The 24,933-nt window shown below is 38.1% G+C and overlaps 1 protein-coding gene across 2 annotated transcripts in view; it reads left to right on the top strand.

Annotated features, from left to right (window-relative positions):
• The first annotated feature begins 8,845 nt into the window (after nt 1–8,845).
• The window catches only part of TRIQK (triple QxxK/R motif containing), a 248,048-nt gene continuing 231,960 nt past the window's right edge, over nt 8,846–24,933 (top strand). The window contains exon 1 of one of the 2 annotated variants that reach the window (XM_064384358.1): nt 8,846–8,862. The gene's annotated coding sequence lies outside the window, so the exon portion shown is untranslated. The remainder of the gene's footprint in view (nt 8,863–24,933) is intronic. The other variant, XM_064384359.1, reaches the window with a different exon arrangement.

The following is a 24,933-nucleotide window of genomic DNA, read 5'->3' as shown; positions in this document are numbered from 1 at the left end:
CCCAGTAATGGGATTGCTGGGTCAAATGGAATTTCTATTTCTAGGTCCTTGAGGAATCGCCACACTGTTTTCCACAATGGTTGAACTAATTTACACTCCCACCAACAGTGTAAAAGTGTTCCTATTTCTCCACATCCTCTCCAGCATCTGTTGTCTCCAGATTTTTTAATGATCGCCATTCTAACTGGTGTGAGATGGTATCTCAATGTAGTTTTGATTTGCATTTCTCTAATGGCCAGTGATGATGAGCATTTTTTCATATGCTTGTTGGCCTCATGTATGTCTTCTTTTGTAAAGTATCTGTTCATGTCCTTCGCCCACTTTTGAATGGGCTTGTTTGTTTTTTTCTTGTAAATCTTTTTTAGCTCGTTGTAAATTCTGGATATCAGCCCTTTGTCAGATGGGTAGGCTGCAAAAATTTTTTCCCATTCTGTTGGTTGCCGATTCACTCTATTGACTGTTTCTTTTGCCGTGCAGAAGCTGTGGAGTTTGATTAGGTCCCATTTGTCTATTTTGGCTTTTGTTGCCAATGCTTTTGGTGTTTTGGTCATGAAGTCCTTGCCTACGCCTATGTCCTGAATGGTTTTGCCTAGGTTTCCTTCTAGTGTTTTTATGGTGTTAGGTCTTATGTTTAAGTCTTTAATCCATCTGGAGTCAATTTTAGTGTAAGGTGTCAGGAAGGGGTCCATTTTCTGCTTTCTGCATATGGCTAGCCAGTTTTCCCAACACCACTTATTGAACAGGGAATCCTTTCCCCATTGCTTGTTTTTATCAGGTTTGTCAAAGATCAGGTGGTTGTAGATATGTTGTGTTGCCTCCGATGCCTCTGTTCTGTTCCATTGGTCTATATCTCTGTTTTGGTACCAGTACCATGCTGTTTTGATTACTGTAGCCTTGTAGTAGAGTTTGATGTCTGGAAGTGTGATGCCTCCTGCTTTGTTCTTTTTGCTTAGAATTGACTTGGCTATGCGGGCTCTCTTTTGGTTCCATATGAAGTTTAAGGTGGTTTTTTCCAGTTCTGTGAAGAAGGTCATTGGTAGCTTGATGGGGATAGCATTGAATCTGTATATTACTTTGGGCAGTATGGCCATTTTCACGATATTAATTCTTCCTAACCATGAACATGGAATGTTTCTCCATCTGTTTGTGTCCTCTCTTATTTCGTTGAGCAGTGATTTGTAGTTCTCCTTGAAGAGGTCCTTTACATTCCTTGTTAGTTGTATTCCTAGGTATTTTATTCTCTTTGTAGCGATTGTGAATGGCAGTTCGTTCTTGATTTGGCTCTCTTTAAGTCTGTTATTGGTGTATAGGAACGCTTGTGATTTTTGCACATTGATTTTGTATCCTGAGACTTTGCTGAAGTTGCTTATCAGTTTCAGGAGCTTTTGGGCTGAGGTGATAGGGTCTTCTAGATATACAATCATGTCGTCTGCAAATAGAGACAATTTAACTTCCTCCTTTCCTAATTGAATACCCTTTATTTCTTTTTCTTGCCTGATTGCTCTGGCTAGAACTTCCAGTACTATATTGAATAGGAGTGGTGAGAGAGGGCATCCTTGTCTAGTGCCAGATTTCAAAGGGAATGCTTCCAGTTTTTGCCCGTTCAGTATGATATTGGCTGTCGGTTTGTCGTAAATAGCTTTTATTATTTTGAGATACGTTCCATCGATACCTAGTTTATTGAGGGTTTTTAGCATAAAGGGCTGTTGAATTTTGTCGAAGGCCTTCTCTGCATCAATTGAGATAATCATGTGGTTTTTGTCTTTGGTTCTGTTTATGTGGTGAATTACATTTATAGACTTGCGTATATTGAACCAGCCTTGCATCCCCGGGATGAATCCTACTTGATCATGGTGGATAAGCTTTTTGATGTGCTGTTGTAATCGGCTTGCCATTATTTTATTGAAGATTTTTGCATCTATGTTCATCATGGATATTGGCCTGTAGTTTTCTTTTCTTGTTGAGTCTCTGCCAGGTTTTGGTATTAGGATGATGTTGGTCTCATAAAATGATTTGGGAAGGATTCCCTCTTTTTGGATTATTTGGAATAGTTTCAGTAGGAATGGTATCAGTTCCTCTTTGTATGTCTGGTAGAATTCGGCTGTGAACCCATCTGGGCCTGGGCTTTTTTTGGGTGGTAGGCTCTTAATTGCTGCCTCGACTTCAGACCTTGTTATTGGTCTATTCAGGGTTTCGACTTCTTCCTGGTTTAGGCTTGGCAGGAGGCAGCTGTCCAGGAATTTATCCATTTCCTCCAGGTTTTCTAATTTATGTGCATAGAGTTGTTTGTAATAATCTCTGATGATGGTTTGAATTTCTGTGGAATCTGTGGTGATATCGCCTTTGTCATTTTTTATTGCATCTATTTGGTTATTCTCTCTTTTCTTTTTTATTAGTCTGGCTAGTGGTCTGTCTATTTTGTTGATCTTCTCAAAAAACCAGCTCCTGGATTTATTGATTTTTTGAAGGGTTTTTCGTGTCTCTATCTCCTTCAATTCTGCTTTGATCTTAGTTATTTCTTGTCTTCTGCTAGGTTTTGAGTTTTTTTGATCTTGCTCCTCTAGCTCTTTCAATTTTGACGATAGGGTGTCAATTTTAGATCTCTCCTTTCTTCTCATGTGGGCACTTATTGCTATATATTTTCCTCTAGAGACTGCTTTAAATGTGTCCCAGAGATTCTGGTATGTGGTGTCTTCATTCTCGTTGGTTTCGAAGAACGTCTTTATTTCTGCCTTCATTTCATTGTTTATCCAGTCAACATTCAGGAGAAAGTTGTTCATTTTCCATGAGGCTGTGCGGTTCTGGGTTGGTTTCTGAATTCTGAGTTCTAACTTGATTGCACTGTGGTCTGAGAGACTGTTTGTTATGGTTTCCGTTCTTTTGCATTTGCTGAGGAGTGATTTACTTCCAATTATGTGGTCAATTTTAGAGTAGGTGTGATGTGGTGCTGAGAAGAATGTATATTCTGTGGATTTGGGGTGGAGAGTTCTGTAAATGTCTATTAGGTTTGCTTGTTCCAGGTCTGAGTTCAAGTCCTGGATATCCTTGTTAATTTTCTGTCTCGTTGATCTGTCTAATATTGACAATGGTGTATTGAAGTCTCCCACTATTATTGTGTGGGAGTCTAAGTCTCTTTGTAAGTCTTTAAGAACTTGCCTTACGTATCTGGGTGCTCCTGTATTAGGTGCATATATATTTAGGATCGTTAGCTCTTCTTGCTGCATTGATCCTTTTACCATTATGTAATGTCCTTCTTTGTCTCTTTTGATCTTTGTTGCTTTAAAGTCTATTTTATCAGAGATGAGAATTGCAACTCCTGCTTTTTTTTGCTCTCCATTTGCTTGGTAAATCTTCCTCCATCCCTTTATTTTGAGCCTTTGTGTATCCTTGCATGCGAGATGGGTTTCCTGGATACAGCACACTGATGGGTTTTGGCTTTTTATCCAATTCGCCAGTCTGTGTCTTTTGATTGGGGCATTTAGTCCGTTTACATTTAGGGTTAATATTGTTATGTGTGAATTCAATCCTGTCATTTTGGTGCTAGGTGGCTGTTTTGCCCTTTGGTTGATGCAGATTTTTCATTGTGTTGATGCTCTTTACCTTTTCGTGTGTTTTTGGAGTGGCTGGTACTGGTTGTTCTTTTCTATGTGTAGTGCCTCCTTCAGGAGCTCTTGTAGAGCTGGTCTGGTGGTGATGAACTCTCTGAGTTCTTGCTTGTTCACAAAGGATTTTATTTTTCCTTCACTTATGAAGCTTAGTTTGGCTGGATACGAAATTCTGGGTTGAAAGTTCTTTTCCTTAAGGATGTTGAATATCGGCCCCCACTCTCTTCTGGCCTGTAGGGTTTCTGCTGAGAGATCTGCAGTGAGTCTGATGGGCTTCCCTTTGTGGGTAACCCGACCTTTCTCTCTGGCTGCCCTTAGTATTTTCTCCTTCATTTCAACCCTGGTGAATCTGATGATTATGTGTCTTGGGGTTGCTCTTCTAGAGGAGTATCTTTGTGGTGTTCTCTGTATTTCCTGGACTTGAATCTCGGCCTGCCTTGTTAGGTTGGGGAAGTTTTCCTGGATAATATCCTGAAGAGTATTTTCCAGCTTGGATGCATTCTCTTCGTCACATTCAGGTACACCTATCAAACGTAGATTAGGTCTTTTCACATAGTCCCATATTTCTTGTTGACTTTGTTCATTCCTTTTTACCCTGTTTTCTCTAATCTTGCCTTCTCGCTTTATTTCATTGAGTTGATCTTCGACCTCTGATATCCTTTCTTCTGCTTGGTCAATTCGGCTGTTGAAACTTGTGCATGCTTCACGAAGTTCTCGTGTTGTGTTTTTCAGCTCCATCAATTCGCTCATATTCCTCTCTAAGTTGTCCATTCTTGTTAGCATTTCGTCAAGTCTTTTTTCAAGGTTCTTAGTTTCTTTGCATTGGGTTAGAACATGTTCTTTTAGCTCACGGAAGTTTCTTATTATCCACTTTCTGAAAGCTGATTCTGTCATTTCATCACACTCATTCTCCGTCCAGTCTTGTTCCCTTGCTGGTGGGGAGTTGTGATCCCTTGTAGGAGGAGAAGTGTTCTGGTTTTGGGTGTTTTCATCCTTTTTGCGCTGGTTTCTTCCCATCTTTGTGGATTTTTCCACCTGCTGACTTTGTAGTTGTTGTCTTTCTGATTTTGGTAATTTTAAGTCTGCTGTGGCAGAACTCATAAACCCCCTGCTCTTCCCCCGAGGTGTTCTGTCCCAGGGAGTTACTGTTTTCTTATGTTCCCCTGTGCGGTTGCTGTTTTCCCTGCCCACAAGGTGGCAGCCTAGTCACACTCAGGTTGCAGAGGCTTCGCTAAGCTGCTGTGGGCTCCACCCAGCTTCCGTGTGAACTTCTGGGTGTAGTTAGAACTGCTTCCGCTATGTTGGCCCGCCCCTGTAGTGACGGAGTCTCTGTAGTGGCGGATTGCCTTGGTACAGAACAGCAGGGTGCCTATGGAGAACGCCCCTCCTCCACAGAGCTGGACCGTCCCGGTTTCAGTTGTGTTTCAGGTCTTCTTGCTGGGTAAGAGGGGACACCGTCTCATCCGATCTGCCTCCGGAGCCGCTGCGTTGGCTAAAGCCGCGGCTCTGAGATTCGTGGCGCTGGCCTGGCTCCCCGTTTCAGCTCCCCTTGCTGGCTTATAGGGGACTCAGACTCTCTCACTTTATACAGTGAGCTGTTGCCTCAGGGTGCCGGCCCAGCGGCTGCGCCGTTCAAGCCAGCGGCGCCAGCGGCGCTGGCGACCCGTGTGGCTTCTCTGCGTGTGAATCTCCTGTTCTGTGGGCAGTAAAAATCAGTCTGGAAATACGGCGTCCACTCACCCTCTGTGCTTTCTCTCGGAGCTGCATTCCCGAGTTCCTCCTAAGCGGCCATCTTGGATCTCCCCCCCGAGTACCAGAATTTTCTAATTCAAAACTGGAGGAAACAAAAGCAATAATCAAAATTATGATAGAATAAAATTTGCCTGACAAAGAAAATATGAACCAGCTGACCAAAACATGCCATTGTTTATCAGACAAAATCAATAAACATTGATTCACTTTAAGATATAGATGGGAATTTTTTTTAATTTAAAAAAAGAAGACCACTTGCCCTCTTGTGTTTCCACCCGTGAGGATGCAGCAGCAACAGGCGCCATCTTGGAAGCAGAGCAACTTTCACTGGACGAGGAACCTTCTGGTATCTCGGACTTCTCAGCCTTCAGAACTGTTGTGTCTAGATTCCGCTGGGGACCCCAGGTACTACTACGTCACAGGGAGCTATCGGGGCCTCTGTCCTTTGAGATACTCATGGCTCCATCTGATTCTTAGTTACTGACCACAAGGACTCTCCACATCTGGACGTCTCTCAGCTGCTCCTTTACAGCTCAGAAGCAGATTGGAAATCATTCCACTCTTGGGAAGGAAGCCAAGTGGGGCTGCCTAATGCTCTTCACCGCTACAGCATCTGCACTCCAGTGCTCCTGTACTCTCTTGAACAGGAGGAGCTCTGTAGCCTTGTCCTTAAGGACCTACACTTGGGAATGTCGCTGGAAAGCAGCTCAGGGTCACTCTGCTCTTGGGTTCCTCAAATATTGGTAGAATTTTTATTCTGTCATTTCTGGTCTCCTCCCTTTATCTCTGACATGAGGAAGAAGCTGACTCAAGTTACATATAACTTGTTTCCCTCCTTTCTCTGATAATTTTATTCTCCTATTCAGGGAAAAAATTAAGGTTAACTGATTGTATGTTCTACCAAATCTTTCAAAACTCAAAAGATAAGACTTAACTCTTCAAAAAAAAAAAAAAAAAAAAAAAAAAAGAAAAAAGTCTACATGAGTCAAGTTAGAAAAGCAGATCATCTATAACATAATAAGCATTAAAAATAGTCTCTAGTCCTTCATCTCTGCAAAATCAAATTCTGGAAAAAATGTAGCCATGTCCATAGTCATATTAACAGCTCTGATTTAAATTAAAAATCCAGAGAATTTTTTGCTTGTGAAGACAACAGAAAAAAATATCTGGATAGGTAAAGGTACAGGAAAAAAAAGCACCATTTCCATATCATTACCAAAAGAAAACGTTTTTGCAAGATACATCCAACAGTATATAAAGAGAATTAAAAAGTAGAACACTGGGAAAACTGGGATGATAGATAATTCTCAATGAGTCTTTAAATAAACTAAACATGTAGAGTAAGGATTGGAAAGGTGTACATAGAATTTTAAATAAACAGCCTAAGTAATTTTGAAAATTACTGTTTCAAATGCAGTTTCTCGAGAGAGTCCCTGCTTCCCCTTACAGTGTTAGGCCATATATCTGCCACTCTGGTTATCTTTCCTCCATCAGGAGAATGACTTAAGGAAGAGTGTGTCCCACTCAGGTTTAGTCCCTGGTGCTGCTTTAGTTATCTCTTGGTTACAGTGGTTTACTATTATTACTCCCATTGTGGCAGGCATCAAAATATCAGGTTGTTTTGGAGATCAGACATGGGTTCTTTGGAGGGCATCTACAATGCATTACCCATATCTTTCATTTTCTGTATTTGGATTGACGTATAGGGCCTTCCTGAACCTGGAGGGACTTTCCCTTACAGTGTTAGTAAATTCCTAGAGATGATAAGCAACTCCCTGGTCCAGGAACATGCAAACTGTGTAATCCAGAGCCCACACTCTAAGCACTTCCTTCACTGGGCTCTCACAACCCAGGCCACTATCCATCTGCCCTACTCACGTCAAGGCCAGGTACCAGACAACTAGGGACAGCCCCTACATTCTGGAGCCCTCTGAAATGATTTAAATTAGCCAGTCCTAAGCCTGCTTATCCTGCTTCATGTTCATTTCCATGGAAATTGCAATAAAGGCTTTTGCTTGAATTTCCCCCAGTTCCCTCTGCCTCCTGACCAACCCTGGTGTTTCCCCATGTGCACCCTACCAACCCTTCCCATGTAGTGGTTATGTTTCTCGCTCCCAGGAAGCAACTTTTTTCTTCATAAGAGCAATTTACATGTCTTTGTGTCTTACCATGTCTGATTAAAACAAATCTCAGGTACTCTTAAAACATGTAGGAATCTCCTTACCACATTATGCCCTGATATGGGTGATGCATCCTCTGGTTGAGCTTTGGCATCCTCCATTTTTTAACCTCTTGCTGATGTCTGTTAATCTATACTGGCTTCTTTTTTGTGCAGGGTGCAATCAGAAGCACCTGAGCCCATGTGACAGGCACACTCCACCAAGCCAGCTGGCACAAGTGCAAGATTCTCCCTGTGGCAGCCCTTGCTTTCATGCATAGGTAGCTTCAGCCAATCTTGGGCCTTCTGAGCTTATAGGTCAAAGGCAAGCAGCAGTATCTGTACTTGGAGGCACATATCACTCACTAAATATATTTCCTGGCTCATGGCGGCAAGTGCAGGGCCCAGGCAGGCAAGGGGTTTCCTAGCTCCCCTCATGTAGATCCTCGGTCTCAAGGCAGTTTTCTTTAACTCCTAGTTTGGCTAGGATAAGGAAAAATGACACAGCTGTTACATCCATCAGGCTCAAATTCAATGACTCTTTTCACTCCCTTTAAATGGAGATGGGTAATAGGGAAGATGAATATTGATCATTTAATACGAGTTTTGTTAACTTTTAGCAAATGAACATGGGCTACCTAGTACTGCTGTTTAGAATGTAGAAGTACTTTTTCCTAATGACCTCAGCTTTGGGGGCCTAAGCTACAATTTTAACAGATTGGGAAAAATTCCATTGTGCATCCTGTACCCCAACACTGTAAGAAGAATCACCATTGTAGTAGAGTTTAATATAGTGAGCCTCTGAGCTGTTTGAATCTTAAATAACCAGTTTCTGCCTTCATCAGATCTCTGGTACCAGTGATATTTGCAGAGACTTTTCATTTAAAGTTTCCACGACATTTTTCCTAAAGTAGAATACAATACCAAATAATTTACCTCTGGACAATCACATTATAATTCACAAGACAATTCTTTAATTACCACTTCAATCTAATTCTCTCAAAAGTTTATCCTGATTGCATTGTTGACATGCACAGATGCAAATAAGATGTTGGTTGTTTCCTTGTAGCAAATGACTGCTTCTAATCTGTATCTATCTATTCTTCTGCTAGAAAAGCTGGTGGGGGTTCACTGAACCACTGAAAGTTTTCTATCAGAGATAATATAGCTAAACGCAGAATGCAGAGAGCACATCATCTCCCCTTCCTCCAGTCTCCTCCTTCATACATACACCCACATGCAGCAAAGCAATGTCCACAAATAAAGCAATGAGCAGCAGAATATTCCCTGTAGACAGGCTGAACGGAAGTGCGAATTGGACATTTGTGGAGCAGCACTTGCCAGAAGGTATGTGAAACAAACAATCCCCAGCTGCTATGCTTTGCTTTTGTAAAAAGATCTTAAGGTTGTTTCGCAAACACAGGTGTGAGAATCAAGAAAAAGAAAGAGAAGGCAAAGAGGGGGAAGATGATATATGGAAAACTAGCAACCACAAATAGCATGGTTACTTTTTTAGGGTAAAAATAGATACCTTGATATCATGAGGGGCATCTACTTCATTCATCTTAGCTATTTCTATCAATACCTGAGGGGCACATCGCAGCTTTGACAGGTGTAGGTATATGTTGAGAACAGGGCCAGGGTGACTTGGGGTGGGGTCTGGTTAAAATGCTTTTTTTTTTTTTTTTGGCTCAGACCAGCAATGGGTGATTTATAATTTGTAAAATTATCTCTTTTTAGAATCATGTTTATATTCCTATAGGTTGTAAGTAGGAATAAACATTTCTCTGCATGAATTTATATATATGCACATGTAGGGCACATATTTATTACTTAGTCTACTTCACTTGATATATTTTGTCCCTCTGCAAAATATCTTTGTTATGAAACATTTTTGCAAGTGTGCTATAGTCACAAAATTCATAAAACTTCTATTTTTCCAATCATTATGCAGACTTGAAATTTAATTTTGCAGGTTGTTAATGGCCTAAATGAAATTTTGTTTTGTAGATCAGGAATCAGATCTGGATAAAAGAGATCATAATAATCAGATTTTCTTCTACCTTCCTCCTGAGAAATCTTTGAGTAGTGAAACACTGATTCTTTAATATCTCAGTGAATATTTCTTTCATTAGATGGACATTTTGAAGATTGTTCCACTTATTTTCATTAAAACCTCTTGGAGCATTCAGGTTTATGGAAATAAAGCTGTTTGATAATTAGGGAAGAAGAAAGTAACTTTGTAAGTGAACAAATTGTCTTGACAAATTTTGGAATAATTCACGTTCTCTCCAAATGTTTTAAAAATTAGGATTGCAAATTGGCATGTTGTCAGCATATTACTTGTTTATACTGAAGAGGGTCTTCAATACCTCAGATGGTAGAGTTTCAAAAGGACAGAGATTTATTAGCTTCTTCTCTAGCCTATTCTTGGCAGATATTTGCATTTTTGGATTTTAGTTTGCTGAGCATCTATTACCCTTGTATACTAGCATCCCAATTTTCCTTAACAGAAGCACCCACTTTAGAATTGCAGATAAGATATGGGACTTCTAGTTAAATCTCAGTTCACAAAATTAATAGATAATACCTTAATGTAAAGTCCTAAATATTACAGAGGACATACTTATACTAACACATTATTAATTGTTTATCTGAATTAAAGTTTAATTGGGCAACTCATATTTTTATTTTGTGAATCTGGCAATTCTGGCACTTTTCCACTCTCAGGACATTTGGTTAAAATGGAATTTACCTCCCCATTCAGCTTTGGGGGCAAGCATGTAACCCAGACTTGCTTAATCATGTTAAAAACGTCTCACAGCCTGGCATTGTTTGAAAAATAAAACCCCAAACACCTCCACTTAACTTTTAAGGTTTTCCTTAAAATGGTGTCTTTCTCCAAATCACATTTCCCTATCTGCTGGTCCAGCAACCATCCATGCTCACTACCTTTTTGGCCTGGGCTTTATATTTACCCTCATCCAGCCCTTTCCACTCAGATGGCCTCCTTCTCTCCTGTGCGCTTTTCTAAGCCCTATATATCCTCTCAGCTGTATACATCTATCACCTTTTCTGGACTTCCAAAGCCCTTAAAAGTCTATATCTTTCATTTAATGACTGATTGTCTTACATTTCCTTTTTTTTGAGATGGAGTTTCGCTCTTGTTGCCTAGGCTGGAGTGCAATGGCGAATCCTGGCTCACTGCAACCTCTGCTTCCTGGGTTCAAGTGATTCTCTTGCCTCAGCCTCCCTAGTATTTAGGATTACAGGTGTCCACCACCACAACCAGCTATTTTGTTTTTAGTATTTTTAGTAGAGACGGGGTTTCATCATGGTGGCCAGGCTGGTCTCGAACTCCTGACCTCAGGTGATCCGCCGGCTTCTGCCTCTGCCTCCCAAAGTGCTGGGGTTACAGGCATGAGCCACCACGCCCTACCTTACTGCTTAATGGCCATTCACCATATTTTCCTAGCCATATTTAAGGTCCAGAATGGCAGGAATGTATCTAAAAGATGGCAGATGTGAAAGATAAGAAGTTTAAGGATGGCTGACTTCTGATACTAATAATGCGGAGTTCTGGTTAATTCAAACCAACTGTTCTAGTAAGGATTACTTGAAAACCTGGATTAAATGTTTTCAAAATTTTGTTTAATAAACGGTCTAACATTTAAGCAACGATAGAAAATCTAAAACTCAGAGAAAAAGTAAAAACTTGAGAACTAGAAACTATAATAAAAGGATATATAAATTTTAAAAAATAACTAAAAAATTTTAGAAATTAAAAATTACCTAAATGAAGAGCTCAGTTGATGAATTTAACAACACATTTGAAGAGAGGATTTGTGATTTTTTAATTTTTTTATTCAAAATAAAAAATGGAGTAACAGAAGATGGAAATTAGGAAAGAAAAGATGTGAGACATAAAAGAATATAGGGAGAAAGTTTAATATGAGTAATTAGAGTCCAAGAAGAGAAAGAGAGAGAAAATTGAATAGTTGAAACATTTGAAGGGATAATGACCATGGCATTTACAAAACTAGTACGATGCTTAATTAAAAATAATTAAAATGTTTATGATCACAGATTACATAGTTGTATACATAGAAAAAAAGCCACATTAAATGTTAGAACTAATAAACTTAGCAAGTTTGTTGGTTATATATCTACACACAAAAATGAATTGTACTTCTACATACCAGTACCAAACATTTGGAAAAATAAAATTTTAAATTCTTAAATAATGTAATACTTTACAATAGTATCAAATTATTAAATTTCTAGAGTTAAAAACAAACCCTTTTAAAAATGTGTAAGATCCAAATGTACAAAACTGGCAAAAATTATGAAGCAAAATAAAAGAGTACCTACGTAAGTGGAGGCAAATACCATATTCCTGCATTAGAAGACTCATATTGCATAGATATCAATTTTTATTGCAAATTGACCTATGGATTTAATGCTATCACAAACAAAACCTCATTAAGTTTCTTGTGGGTGTGTATATGTAGTTTGTGAAAATTGAGAAATGAATCCTCAATTTGCATATGGATATGCTAAGGGCCAAAAATAGCCAAAGCAATATTGCATAAGAATGGAGTTAGAAGATCTACACAATCAGATACCAAGACTTGTTATAAAGCTACAATAATTACAACAGTGAAATATTGGTACAGAAAAATAAATAAACCAATATATTAGAATAGAGAGTCCAGACCTACATATATGAAGACGCTCTAATTTTTATAAATGATGGCATTGCAGAGTCTCTTAATATGTCCCAAGACAACTGAATATCTATTTGGAACCCAGATCTCACACGGTAGACAACAAAATAAAAGTTCTAGATGGATTTTAGATTTAAATGTGAAAGACTAGCAAACCTTCTATGAGTTAATTTAGGTATATATCTTGATTGTCCTAAGACAAAGAACTATTTATTAAATAATACATAGAACATACTTATTTAAAAATTAATACAGCTAAGAATTTGTGTTTATCACCATTAAGAAAAAAAAAAGGAAAAATAGAATAGAATAAGCTATTTGTCACATATAACCAGTAAAGAGCTGAAAACCAGATTTTTTTTTTTTCAAAAATGCCTCATTTTTATTCACTGAATGTTTGCGTTTTTTCCAAAGTTATATGTTGAAGTTTTATCCCCCAGCGTGATCGCATTTGGAGGTGAGATCTTTAGTTCGTAATTAGGTTTGGATGAGGTCATGAGTCGGGGGAGAGGGTTTCTGGGATCAGTGTCCTTACAAGAAGAAGAGAGCCCAGATGTTCTCTCTCTCTGTCCTGTGAGGAAGAGAGCCCTCACTGAACCAGCTGGAACCTTGGTCTTGTACTTCCCAGCCTCCAGAACTATTGGAAATAAATGTCTGCTATTTAAGCCACCCAGTCTATGGTATTTTGTTATAGTGGTCCAAGCTGATTAAGACTATAAACTAATAAGAAAAATACAACCAAGTAAAAAATAAGCAAGCAGCTGTTACAGGCACTTAACAAAAGAGGGTATACAAAATGTTGGCATTTTCTACCAAAGTTCAAGCTGTCTGTACTTAGTGACCCAGTGTTCTATTTCTAGGTATACACTCAACAGAAATGTGTGAACAGGGGCACCGTGAGACACACAGAAATATGTTCATAGCAGCTATTGGAAAGAGCTAAAAACAGAAAACAATCCAAATATCCATCAGTAACGGATAAGTAAATTGTAATATATTTATGTATCATGTATACCATCGGATGGGGTACAGCTAAAAAAATACAAAATTTGACTACAGCTAAACTAAGGATAGAGCATAGTTTGAGTGAAAAATGTCAGACTCAAACTATATTCTTATGTGTACATACACACATGCAAACTTACACACACATGCACACACACACACACACACACACACACACAGATTAAACATCTCAAATCCCAAAATCTGAAATCAAAATGCTCTAAAATCCAAAAACTTTTTGAGTGCCAATATAATACTTAATGAAAATACTCACTGAAGCATTTTGGATTTTAGATTTTCAAATTTGAGATGGTCAACCAGTAAGTATAATGCAAGTATTCCAAAATCTTGCAAAAAATCTGAAATACTTCTGGTCTCAAGCATTTAGGCTAAGATATACTCAACCTGTGTGTGTGTGTGTGTGTGTGTGTGTAAGGTATTTATACAGATATATATAGTGATTCTATGTGTATAAAGTACAAACACACAGTCTTTAGGGATGAATGCCTAGGTGGTAAAAAGGTAAAGGCGGTATTGCAATATACTTAGATAGTAGCTATTTTTGGGGAGAGTGAGAGGATAATGATTGAGAGATGACACCAAGGGGCCTCTGAGGCTCTCGTAATGTTTTATTTCTTGACCTAAGTGATGACTGTAAATGCATGTCTCTTAAATATTACCTTTAAAATATTTAAAAAGAAGGAAAGAGAGGAGGAAGAAAAGGAGAAAAAAATGTGAGGAGCAGATGTTGAGAATGGTCTGGTCAGCACTCTCTGGCATGGAGACCTTAGGCAAATTGCGTGATTCCTTGAACTATATTTTACTCGCCTTTAAAATGGAAATCATATCACCTTCCTCAAAGAAATGTCATGAGGATCTGGAATTATAATAGTAATAAAAATCTTGGGTCTGAGTGGGTCTTCAAAAATTAGAAAACTCTTAGGATAGAATTAACTTCATAGGAAACGTTAAAATATTTTTGTTATAAAGTAGATTTCTTAAAATTTATGAACATTTTATTTATTCTGCACAAATTCCCATCTCACCCTCACCCATTGTTTATTCTGGATTACATTATCATAGATCACAGAATTTTATAGTCTCCTGAGCTCTTATTTTACCTAAATAAAACCCCTTGTTGCGGAAGATTGAAAGATGTAGCTGCGGACTCAGCGGATGGTGTTACTACGAAGCACAGAGCAGAGCTCCTACTGTACCCTGTTAGTGTTAATGCTTCCAGAGAGAGAAATTCAGAAAATTCCTGAGTTGAACAAGGGACAGTAGTTCTTCCCAGATCCTTGAATAAACACTTTTCAGATTTTTGCAAGTCTTTGATTACTTTCCAGGTTTGTGAAAAAGTTGATTCTGCCCATTTTTGTTAATGTTCTCATTGCTTTTACAGGGAAGTGGGGTTTGAGAGGCCCTTAATCTGCCATTTCTACTGATGCATACCTTGTGTCTTCAGGTGTTGATATAGCCTCAATTTTCTCTACCTTCATTTTCAATAACTTGCCACTTGAAGATCTTCCACACAAAGCTTAACGCAGCTATGCCAGTTGTTGCTGTATTCTGGTAAATAGCTGGTAGCTTCTTTGTTTTGGCACCACTCTCCTCTTTAAAGACTATCACAGCTCTTGGCTATGGTTTTTCTGTTTCCTTGCTCACATCCTGTTTCTTTGATATCAAACTCCAAATATTCAGTCTATTCTGCTAAGATTGCATTTCTCAGTCACCCTTATTAAATCGATTTTATTTAAATTCCTATTTAGCTAACCACAGTGCACCGTACCCTTTCATTCCTAAATATCTAATGTCAGTATCTGTATGTCTAACCAAGTCTTGGTGTAGATCACTGTGTTTCTTTAGGCTTTAGCCCCTGTGTTTTTTGCTCCTGAACTATATTCCTCAAAGAGCTCTTTCCTTTCCTTGTGTCAGCTGCCACAACCATACAAAAGATTTATAAGTCTCTCCAAACCTTCTCCTATCCAAACTCAGGTCATATATCTCTCAATGTCTATAAGACATTTCCGCTTTTATGTATCTCCATTAACCCAAATACAACAACCTAAATGGAACTCCTATGAAACTGGCACATCTACTGTCACATTCTGGAAAGAAAAAAATAGTTTTGAAATCCAAAAGGATTTTAAAAGTAATCCAAATAGCACAGTCACTACAAAACAGACCGAAGAAAAGTTTCCTTAATAACAAAACAGCAAAAATTCTCTTAAAATTCCCTTCAGTTCTCAAGGGGAATGCTTCCAGCTTTTGTTCATTTAGTATGATGTTGGCTGTGGGTTCATCATAGATAGTTCTTACTATTTTGAGGCATCTTCCTTCAATTCCTAGTTTGTTGAGGGTTTTTGTCAAAAGGGATGTTGGATTTTATCAAGTGTTTTTTTCAATGTCTACTGAGATGATCATAGGGTTTCTGTTTTTTATTCTGCTTATGTGGTGAATGACATGTATTGATTTGTGTATGTTGTACCAAACTTGCATCCCAGGAATAAAGGCTTGATCATGATGAATTAACTTTTTGATGTACAGTTTGACTCTGTTTGCTAGTATTTTGTTGAGGATTTTTGCGTCTATGTTCATCGGGGCTATTGGCTTGCTTCGTTCTTTTTTGTTGTGTCTTTGCCAGGTTTTGGTATCAGGATGTTTCTGGTTTCACAGAATGAGTTAAGGAGAAATATTTCCTCCTCAATTATTTGGAAGAATTTAAGTAGGATTGGTACCAGCTTTTCTTTGTATGTCTGATAGAATTCAGCTGTGAATCCTTCTGGCCCAGGGCTTTTTTGGTTAGTAGGTTTTTTATTACTTGTTTCAAAGGTGTTCCCATTTATAAGCAAGAGCTAAATATTGGGTCCACAGGGACATAAAGATGGGAACAATAGATACTGGGGACTCCAAAAGGAAGAAGACAAGGGTGGAAAAACTTCTATTGGGTACTATGTTCTCTATTTGGACAACAGGATTAATAGCAGCCCAAACCTCAGTATCACACAAACTACACTTTTAACAAATCTGCACATGTAACTCCCGAATTCAAAATTAAAAAAATAAACTAAAACAAAAAATTTCCTTCATCCATGTGTTATCCGAATCTTTGGAAATTATGTCATGGTGGCTAACCAAATATCCCTCCCTCTCTCTCAAAACTCTCCCGAACTCTCCCTCAAACACAGCATATACTAGATACTGTTTTTCTTATTACTGCCTTATCCCTACCTCATGGTCTTATCTATAAATAACTGTCCTTTCCGGTATGGATCAATCAGATCAAGTTTCTCTATCGTGCCTGTAATGCATTACCCCAATTCTATACAATAAACCTTAGAAGTTAATCTGGCAGAGATGGAGTTCTTCTTGGAGCTTAAAGGAGGAGAAAGAGAATGTGAACAATCACATAAATATTTTTTTTTTCTAACATATCATGATACTTCAAACTAAATAAGCCTTTCTTATTTCTTTCCTCACATGGTACCCAGGCACTGGTCTCCTTGGTGATTACCATGGCGAAATCTTTAGGGTTTAAGTGGCTCCTCCAGACTTCATGCATGAGCTTAAAAGCAATCTTGAAGAAACATTGCCATTATGAGTTGTATTGATGCTGTGACTTTTTAATAGAAAATATTATTAGGATGAGCAAGAGTATTCTAAATAACCACCCACAAAGAAAAATATTTTCATCACTATGATCAGACCAGGACAGGAACACCTGCAGTGCTCCTGACTCTTTCATTCCTAAATATCTGATGTCAATATCTATATGCCTACCTGAGTCTTGGGGCAAATCACTGTATTTCCTCAGGCTCTAGCCCCTGTGTTTTTTACTGCTACACTACATTCTTCAAAGAGTCCTTTTCTATCCTATATCAGGTGTCACAACCATACAAAAGGTTTACAAATCTCTCCAAGCCTTGTATCTAATCGCAAGTCATATGCCTCCAAATGTTTATTTGTATTCAGATTATTCAATAAACTGTTGAAATACTTTCCATGCATCTAATGCTTTGCAAAGGTGGCCCTTTCGATTGACAGTAAAGGGAGGCTTAGAGAAGGGTTTTGAAGAAAATGGACTTTGAAATAGGCCTTGAAGAATGGGCACTATTTTATTAGGCAGTGTGGAAGATGTTGGGAGGTCATAGAAAGTTGCAAGAGTGGCATCAACATCTGCCCAGGGCAGGACAAGGACATTGAACACAGTGAACAGTCAGTTTGCTACTAGCTTGGGCACATGGCAGGGAGAATGGTGTCTGGCACACATTTAGTTACAGGAAGTTTTTTAAATAATTAATGGGAATAGTGTGAAATACAGATGGACCAGTAAATTATGGCCATTCAGTTGACTATTCTGGGAAGCTTGAACAGTTTTCGGTAAGATATAGATAGTAAATAATTCTTTGAAGAAAACATTTCCATTTTATATGACATTTTTATAAATGAAAGAGTTTGAAATTGGAGTATAGTGAGCACAGGCACTATCATCTGTGTTAACTTATGTCTTAGGCTTCTTTTTTTTAAAATTAAGTTAATTTATTAAAATATTTTTATTGATACATAATAATTGTGCATATTTATGGCAGACATGTAATATTTTGATACATGCTTGTAATGTATAGTGATCAAATCAGGATATTTAGGATATCCATTATTTCAGTTATTTATTATTTCTTTGTGTTGGGATATTCTGAATCTTTTCTTCTAGTTATTTTGAGATACACAATAAATGTTCTACTGTGCTATTGGACACTAGAACCTGCTCCTTCTATCTAACTCTGTGTTTGTGTGCATTTACCAACCTCTCTTCAGCCCCCTCCCCAGTATCCCCAAGCCTCTACTCTCTACCTCCAAGAGATCTACTTTAAGCTTCTACATATTAATGAGAACATATGATATTTGTCTTTCCATACCTGGCTTATTTCACCTAAATGACCTCTAATTCTATTCATGTTGCTGGAAATGGCAGGATTTTTTTATGGCTAAATAGTATTCCCTTGTATATATCTATCTCATTTATTTATCCATTCATCCATTGGTGGACCTTTAGGTTGAATCTAAATCTTGCCTATTGTGAATGATGCTGCAGTAAACATGGAGGCACAGGTATTCCTTTGATATACTATTTCCTTTCCTTTGGATAAACACCCAGTAGTGGGATTGCCAGATTGTATGATAGTTCTCTTTTTTGTTTTTTGAGAAACCACCATATTATTTTTTATAATGCCCGTACTAATTTACATTTCCACCCCAAAAGCATTCCCTTTTCTCTGCATCCTTGCCAGCATTTGTTAGTTCTTGTCTTTTTGATAATAGGCATTCTAACTGGGGTGAGATGATATCTCATTGTGGTTTTGATTTACATTTTCCTGATGATTAGTGATGCTGAGTATTTTTTCAAATACCTGCTGGCCATTTGTCTGCTTTCTTTTGAGAAATCTGTATTCATGCCCCCACTTTTTATTTGTTTGTTTGTGTTGAATTATTATTCTTATTTTTTTGCTATTGAATTATTTAGTTCCTTGTATATTCTGGGTATTAGTTCCTTGATATCTTCAACTTCTTTCTAGGTAAAATACCAATCATATTAAAACAGATTTTACATGTAAAATAATAAGTGAGGAAAAATTCCTACTTATCATTTCAATGCCAATCATAAATGAATTAGTTAATACAATGTGAAGAAAATAATTATTGCTCTTGGTTAACACTAATTCAATATGCCTTTTTTTTTTGCTTGCCTTTTTGTTCCTTTCTCCCTATTCATTCACAAGTCCTGAACATTTTCCCTTTGAAATAACTTCTGTAGAATTTCTTTTATGAATTTGGCTGTAAATTCATCATCTCTTCTTTCACCCCTAGAAATCATACAGAAACAATAAGTGGAATTTTTTTAAGAAAAGAAACCCATTTTAATGAATCTAGAAGCATATCTAATTCTCAGACACCAATATGCAGACAAGGGCTGCCAAAAGCAACTAGGAGGGAAGGAACCCATGTCAGTGTGGACAGCAGCGAAGAGAAGAAGTGTGCAAAGTGGAGATAGACCCAGTGCATCAGAGCTCAGAGTACATCTTTGGAAACATACTGTCAGAGAATGAGGATCCTTGTCACCCCAAAATGAATATTATTATTTTATTTATTTATTTTTATTTGTTATTGTACTTTAGGTTCTGGGGTACATGTGCAGATCATGCAGGGTTGTTGCATAGGTACATATATGTCAAGGTGATTTGCTACCTCCATTCCCTCATCATCTATATCTGGCATTTCTCCCCATGTTATCACTCCCTACCCTCCCCACCCCCCGCTGTCCATCCCCATCCCCCACAACTGACCCCAGTGTGTGATACTCCCCTCCCTGTGTCCACATGTTCTCATTGTTCAATACCCGCCTATGAGTGAGAACATGTGGTGTTTGATTTTCTGTTCTTGTGTCAGTTTGCTGAGAATGATGGTTTCCAGTTCATCCAAGTCCCTACAAAGGACACGAACTCATTGTTTTTTATGGCTGCGTAGTATTCCATGGTGTATATGTGCCACATTTTCTTTGTTCAGTCTATCATTGATGGGCATTTGGGTTGGTTCCAGGTCTTTGCTATTGTAAACAGTGCTGCAATGAACATATTTGTGCATGTGTCTTTATAATAGAATGATTTATAATCCCTTGGGTATATACTCAGTAATGGGATTGCTGGGTCAAATGGGATTTCTATTTCTGGATCCTTGAGGAATCGCCACACTGTCTTCCACAATGGTTGAACTAATATTATAATTTTTGTTTTCAAGAATGAGTACAGAACTAGGGTGAGCAAGACTGCCTGGGTGACACGGTAAGACTCTGTCTTGGAAAAAAGAAAATAAAGAGAAAGAAAGAGGACGGGTGGGGAAGGTGTGGAGGGAGCATGACAGATAGGAGGTGCTCAGTATGTATTCATATTCAGCAGTTGCAGGAAACGAGGGCAGCTGTCAGGTTTCAAAGCTGGGAGAACTTCAGGAGGGTCCTGACCACTGCTGTGTGATCCTCATAGATGAGCTGTTTTGTGGGTGGCCCTTTCAGATTCCACGAGTTCCAAAGCAGAGCACTTCTAGCAATGCTGAGAAAGGTCAAGGCTGCAAACCACCCAGCTTATTGCACTAAGTGAAGTATTTCTCATCCACTTGGGTCCATAGTTTATCCACCCAACATAATAATGCAGCATTTACAATTACATTTTGTTGTTGTGAATAGCACACCCAGCAAAATCAGCAGAAGGAAAAACATTTTGTAGTTAATCTCTTGTGAGTCTTTAACTGCAAGGTTAAGGAGATGGCACAGTGTGGGCTTCAGTCATGAAGATCTAGGTTAGACAGGGTGGGGATTATCATTAAATTGTGATGCTAAATTTCTGCATGATCTGCCTTTAATACCTGATTCCTGGCTCTTGATTTATCTGGTACTTAGTCTAGTTTAATTCATTTGGCTTCCATCTGTGGTGCCTGTTCTAAACAACATGCTGGGTTTCTCAGACTCTAGACTTTTCAACCACTTCAAAGTATTGGCTGTTCTGGTTACAAACTCATCTTTTGTATCCAAACCTAAAAGGAGCCTAACTAATTATAAAATAAGACTGTGAAAGCTTTAAAGAGTTCAGCCTTCTTGACTTAGCTATATGTGATAGATTGGTGTCATACCATGTACCATATTCTACAGTGTGTTTATGTTTAGGTCAAACAATGTCCTTTCCAAAAAAACATCAGTACAGACAATGTACACCTTTAATTACACAAGTAGATTCCTTAGACCAAAATTGTAAAGAGGGGTCTCTGACCTTAAGTTGTTTATTTAATTTCATTTTAAGAGAAAAAGAAAAGCACCCAGGTAAATTTAAGAGTAACATAAAATGTGGAGGGATAAAATTGTTTATTTCACTACCAAGGGTGAAGATGCAGGAAGACATCACAAAAAAAGCTGAACTATATTCTGCCCTTGATTTGAGAATTAAGAACTTCCAAAAGTTCATAGTGAGACAACCCCCACCCCCACTGTCCTAAGGATTGCGAGAGTAAACAAAGACCATGCATTAATCTGTTAACTGGAGTGAGGCTGTTCCCAATTGCATATCTGGCACCAAGAACATGATAGCAACCACGGTGGCAGAGAGATGGGTACCCAGGTCCAGCAGGGTCTGTTCTGTACTCCCAGGGGAATACTGGGTCATTTAAATGCTTGGGAAGGAAATTTTTTCTCACCCCTTTCCACCTCATCACACTGATTTTAGAATACCTCCAAAACCTTCCTTGTCAGCAGCTGTGGAGGCTACAACTCCACAGGAGAATTCTTCTCCTTTTCCATTTGGGTAGATGTAGGCAATGTACCTACTTAATAGTGAGTGAGAAAGAAGAAACAATCCCCTTTTCTGCTGCCCTCTTGGGTTCCACCCTCGGGCTTTCCAAAATGCCTCATCATCCTCCTTCACAATGGGGCACAGACTGCATGTGACTGTGCTCCTCACTAGCTGTAATGTGTTAAACAGATCTTTCAGTTTAATTACCTTTTATTTTAAAAAATAAGAATGGGATTTACATATGATAGATAGAAAAACCACATAGCAACGGGAGTGTAGAAAAACAAACAGGTGTTAATAAATTTCCAAGAAACATTAATCTGTTTCTGCAAATACATCCTGCTGTTCATTTAAATGGAATGATACTCTATAAATTTACCACTCGAGTCACTCTCTGAGCTATCAAAATGTAATATATAACACCTTCGATGATCAAAGTGAAAGTAAGTTTAGAAATCCAATTTGTTTTTTTCACCATTTAAGCTCTTTATTTAACTTTTGCATTCCAGCCCTCATTTTAATCAAGCTTCAATTTTATTTATGCACATTCCATGTTGTAATGCAATTATAGGTATGCTTCAAAAGTTGTCCTGAAATGTTGCAATTGCCAAAAATAAAATTTCGTTCTAAAACAAATATATACAAATAAGACAAAATATTCTCTGTCACATTCAAAGATTTAAAATAACTTACAGTTGTGAGATTCAAAATTGGAAAACACTGATGGAATCAGAGGTAATCTTGAAGGAACTGAGAATAGAGCTGTAATTTGTTGGAATAAAAATGAGAAAGAAGTGATGAATCTGTGTGGCATAAGTAGGCTTCCCCTGGTTATCATAACACATGGCCAATAGATGAAGCCTGAGGTCAACAATAAGGAAACTGCAGATGGATTCACCATTTAAAGGGATTGGCAAAAACGCCAAAGGAACTAAAGCTCCCCAAAATCACATGTGATTGGCTTTGGGGACATGGTTGAGGCAATGGGTTAGGATGAGGTAGGACGGTAGTAAAAGGGAGAAACTTGCTTTTCATTCCAAATCTTTTTGCCTTAGTTGATGTTTCACCACGTGCCTATATCACTTTAATAAAACACCAGAATAAATAAGAATAAAATAATCCATTGCTTTAAAGTAGTTGATGTCCATATAATTAAAAATATTTTAATGTTTTTATTTCTAATGAACAGATAATTCAGATTTTCATAGTCATTATCACCATCTATGATCTGTGCTCCTCAAATATGTCCTTAAAAATACGTTATTTTTATTCCTTGTTTGTTTGTTTTTGAGATAGGGTCTCATCTGTCACCCAGAATGGAGTATAGTGGTTGTACAACCACAGTCTCAGCCTCCCCAGTTCAAGTGACCCTCCTACCTTAGCATCCCAAGTAGCTGGGACCACAGGAGCATGCTGCCACACCCAGCTAATTTATGATTATTATTATTTTGTAGAGACAGGGTCTCCCTATGTTTCCTAGGCTGCCCTTGAACTCCTGGGCTCAGGCAGTCCTCCCACCTTGACCTTGCAAAGTTTTGGGATTACTGAGCCACTGTACCCAGACTTATTTTTGTTCTTAGGAAAGAATGGACACTATCTCAGTCTTGAAGGAAAAGCTTTTTTTCTTATAAGGAAAGCAGAGAGAAATGGTTTATATGGTGGCAGAAATGCCAAGTGTGCTTAAAGCGTTCTGGGCTAAAATTAGGGGCATGCTAAATTACAAATAAAAATATAAAGGCAGGTAATAAGCTCAACTGAGAGGTTTATCAGGCAGCCCTGAGTGAAGATCAGTTCCAAGGAATAACAAGCAAGTAATGAAGGTTTAACTGGGAAGTAGCAAAAGCTGTTATCCCAGAAAGCTGAGATTAGGAAGCAGGTATTAAATAAAATTTCAGAACAATGGAACCTCTGATGTGACAAGAAGTCACTCAGGTAAGTCAGTTCTTTTCTTATACATCACTTTATTGTGTTATATTTCAAAAGCATTTCCAGGTATCTGACATCTCCAGTTCTCTGCCTTTTTTACCCAGTTTGACTATGCTGCCAGATTCACTATCCACATGACAGTCCACTCTGCTTAGTGTGTGAAGACCTGGCCCAAGGGCATCTGTGCATTCCTGTCCCTAGGCATTTTCATTTTCATGACTTTATTTGCAAATGGATCTATTGTTCACGTGGGACAGAAGAGAGTGGCAATCTTGAGATGCTCAAAAGTCTCTGTGGCACCTAATTCAGTTCTAATGCTTGGTGTTTGATGCAGTTTCCAAGGAGAGCTGTGACACAAGGGTATTAATCTACCTCATGACAGCATGGGGTTTTAATGCGTTTTCTGCATCCGCAGAAAGAGCCTCCTATGGAGGTGGTGAAGGGAGTTATGGAGAAATCAATATCTTCATTTCACTGGGGCACTGACAATTTGTAGCAATGATACGAGGGATCACTGCACAGGGAGAGCTTGTTGGACAGAATCTAATGTACAGTACATATACTTCTGAAAATTGACACAAAGACTTGCTTCAAGTGTAAAAAGGAAAAACAACAAAAACAAGTGAGTGGGCTACATGGAGCCATTATCTTTCTAGAAATATGTAGATAGCCTGCTATAACACAAAAATATGACTTCAGAGCAATGAAGGGTTCATTATAATTCTGTTTCTGGGAATAAAGATTAATACCATAAAGTATGAAAAGGAAACAATTGAAAATATCGTGGTCACACATTGAAATCCCCAAATTAAAACTATGATGACTCATAGGCTAATAAAAGTACGGACCAACCTAGTAAACCATGCAGTAACATGCCCAGGATCAAGGATAAGGCCATTCAGCCTTGTCAGTGAGGTTGGCCAAGGAAAGTGAGGCTACCTTCAGAGGTATTCTAGGATGGGGGATGAGTTAGAGTGTTTAAATAGACTGGCCTCTTTAATCCTTTGTCAACCATGGATATTAAATTTGATGTTAATACCAGCGTTACTTGAAAATAATATTTAATAGCCAACTATTGATTTATTTCCTTTCCTTTTTTTCTGGGTACAATAGTTGTTTACTCTGATTTCTGTGATATGCCAGAGTTCTATGTATACCACTATAATTAGCAGATATATATATAAGACTATATCCTTATCTATCTGATACATTCCAAATAAATAATTAAGAAAGACATATAGATGCACACTTTTTAAGACGACTATTTATTGTTTTGGTATCTTCAGAGCTTCCATTTGGTCTAAATACATACGTGAAAAAGCTTTTTTTTACCTTACATTGATATACAATCTTGTTACCCATAGGCATTATTTATCTTATTTTATATACTCATAAAAATAAAATGGGAATGGTTAATTTTTCAGTACTTT

Source organism: Aotus nancymaae, unplaced genomic scaffold, assembly GCF_030222135.1.
Source record: "Aotus nancymaae isolate 86718 unplaced genomic scaffold, 86718_ANA_hifiasm-v0.15.2.pri h1tg000036l, whole genome shotgun sequence".
Classification (NCBI taxonomy): Eukaryota; Metazoa; Chordata; class Mammalia; order Primates; family Aotidae; genus Aotus; species Aotus nancymaae.
The sequence above is the reverse complement of the archived record's forward strand: the minus strand, read 5'-3'. Positions and strand labels throughout refer to the sequence as shown.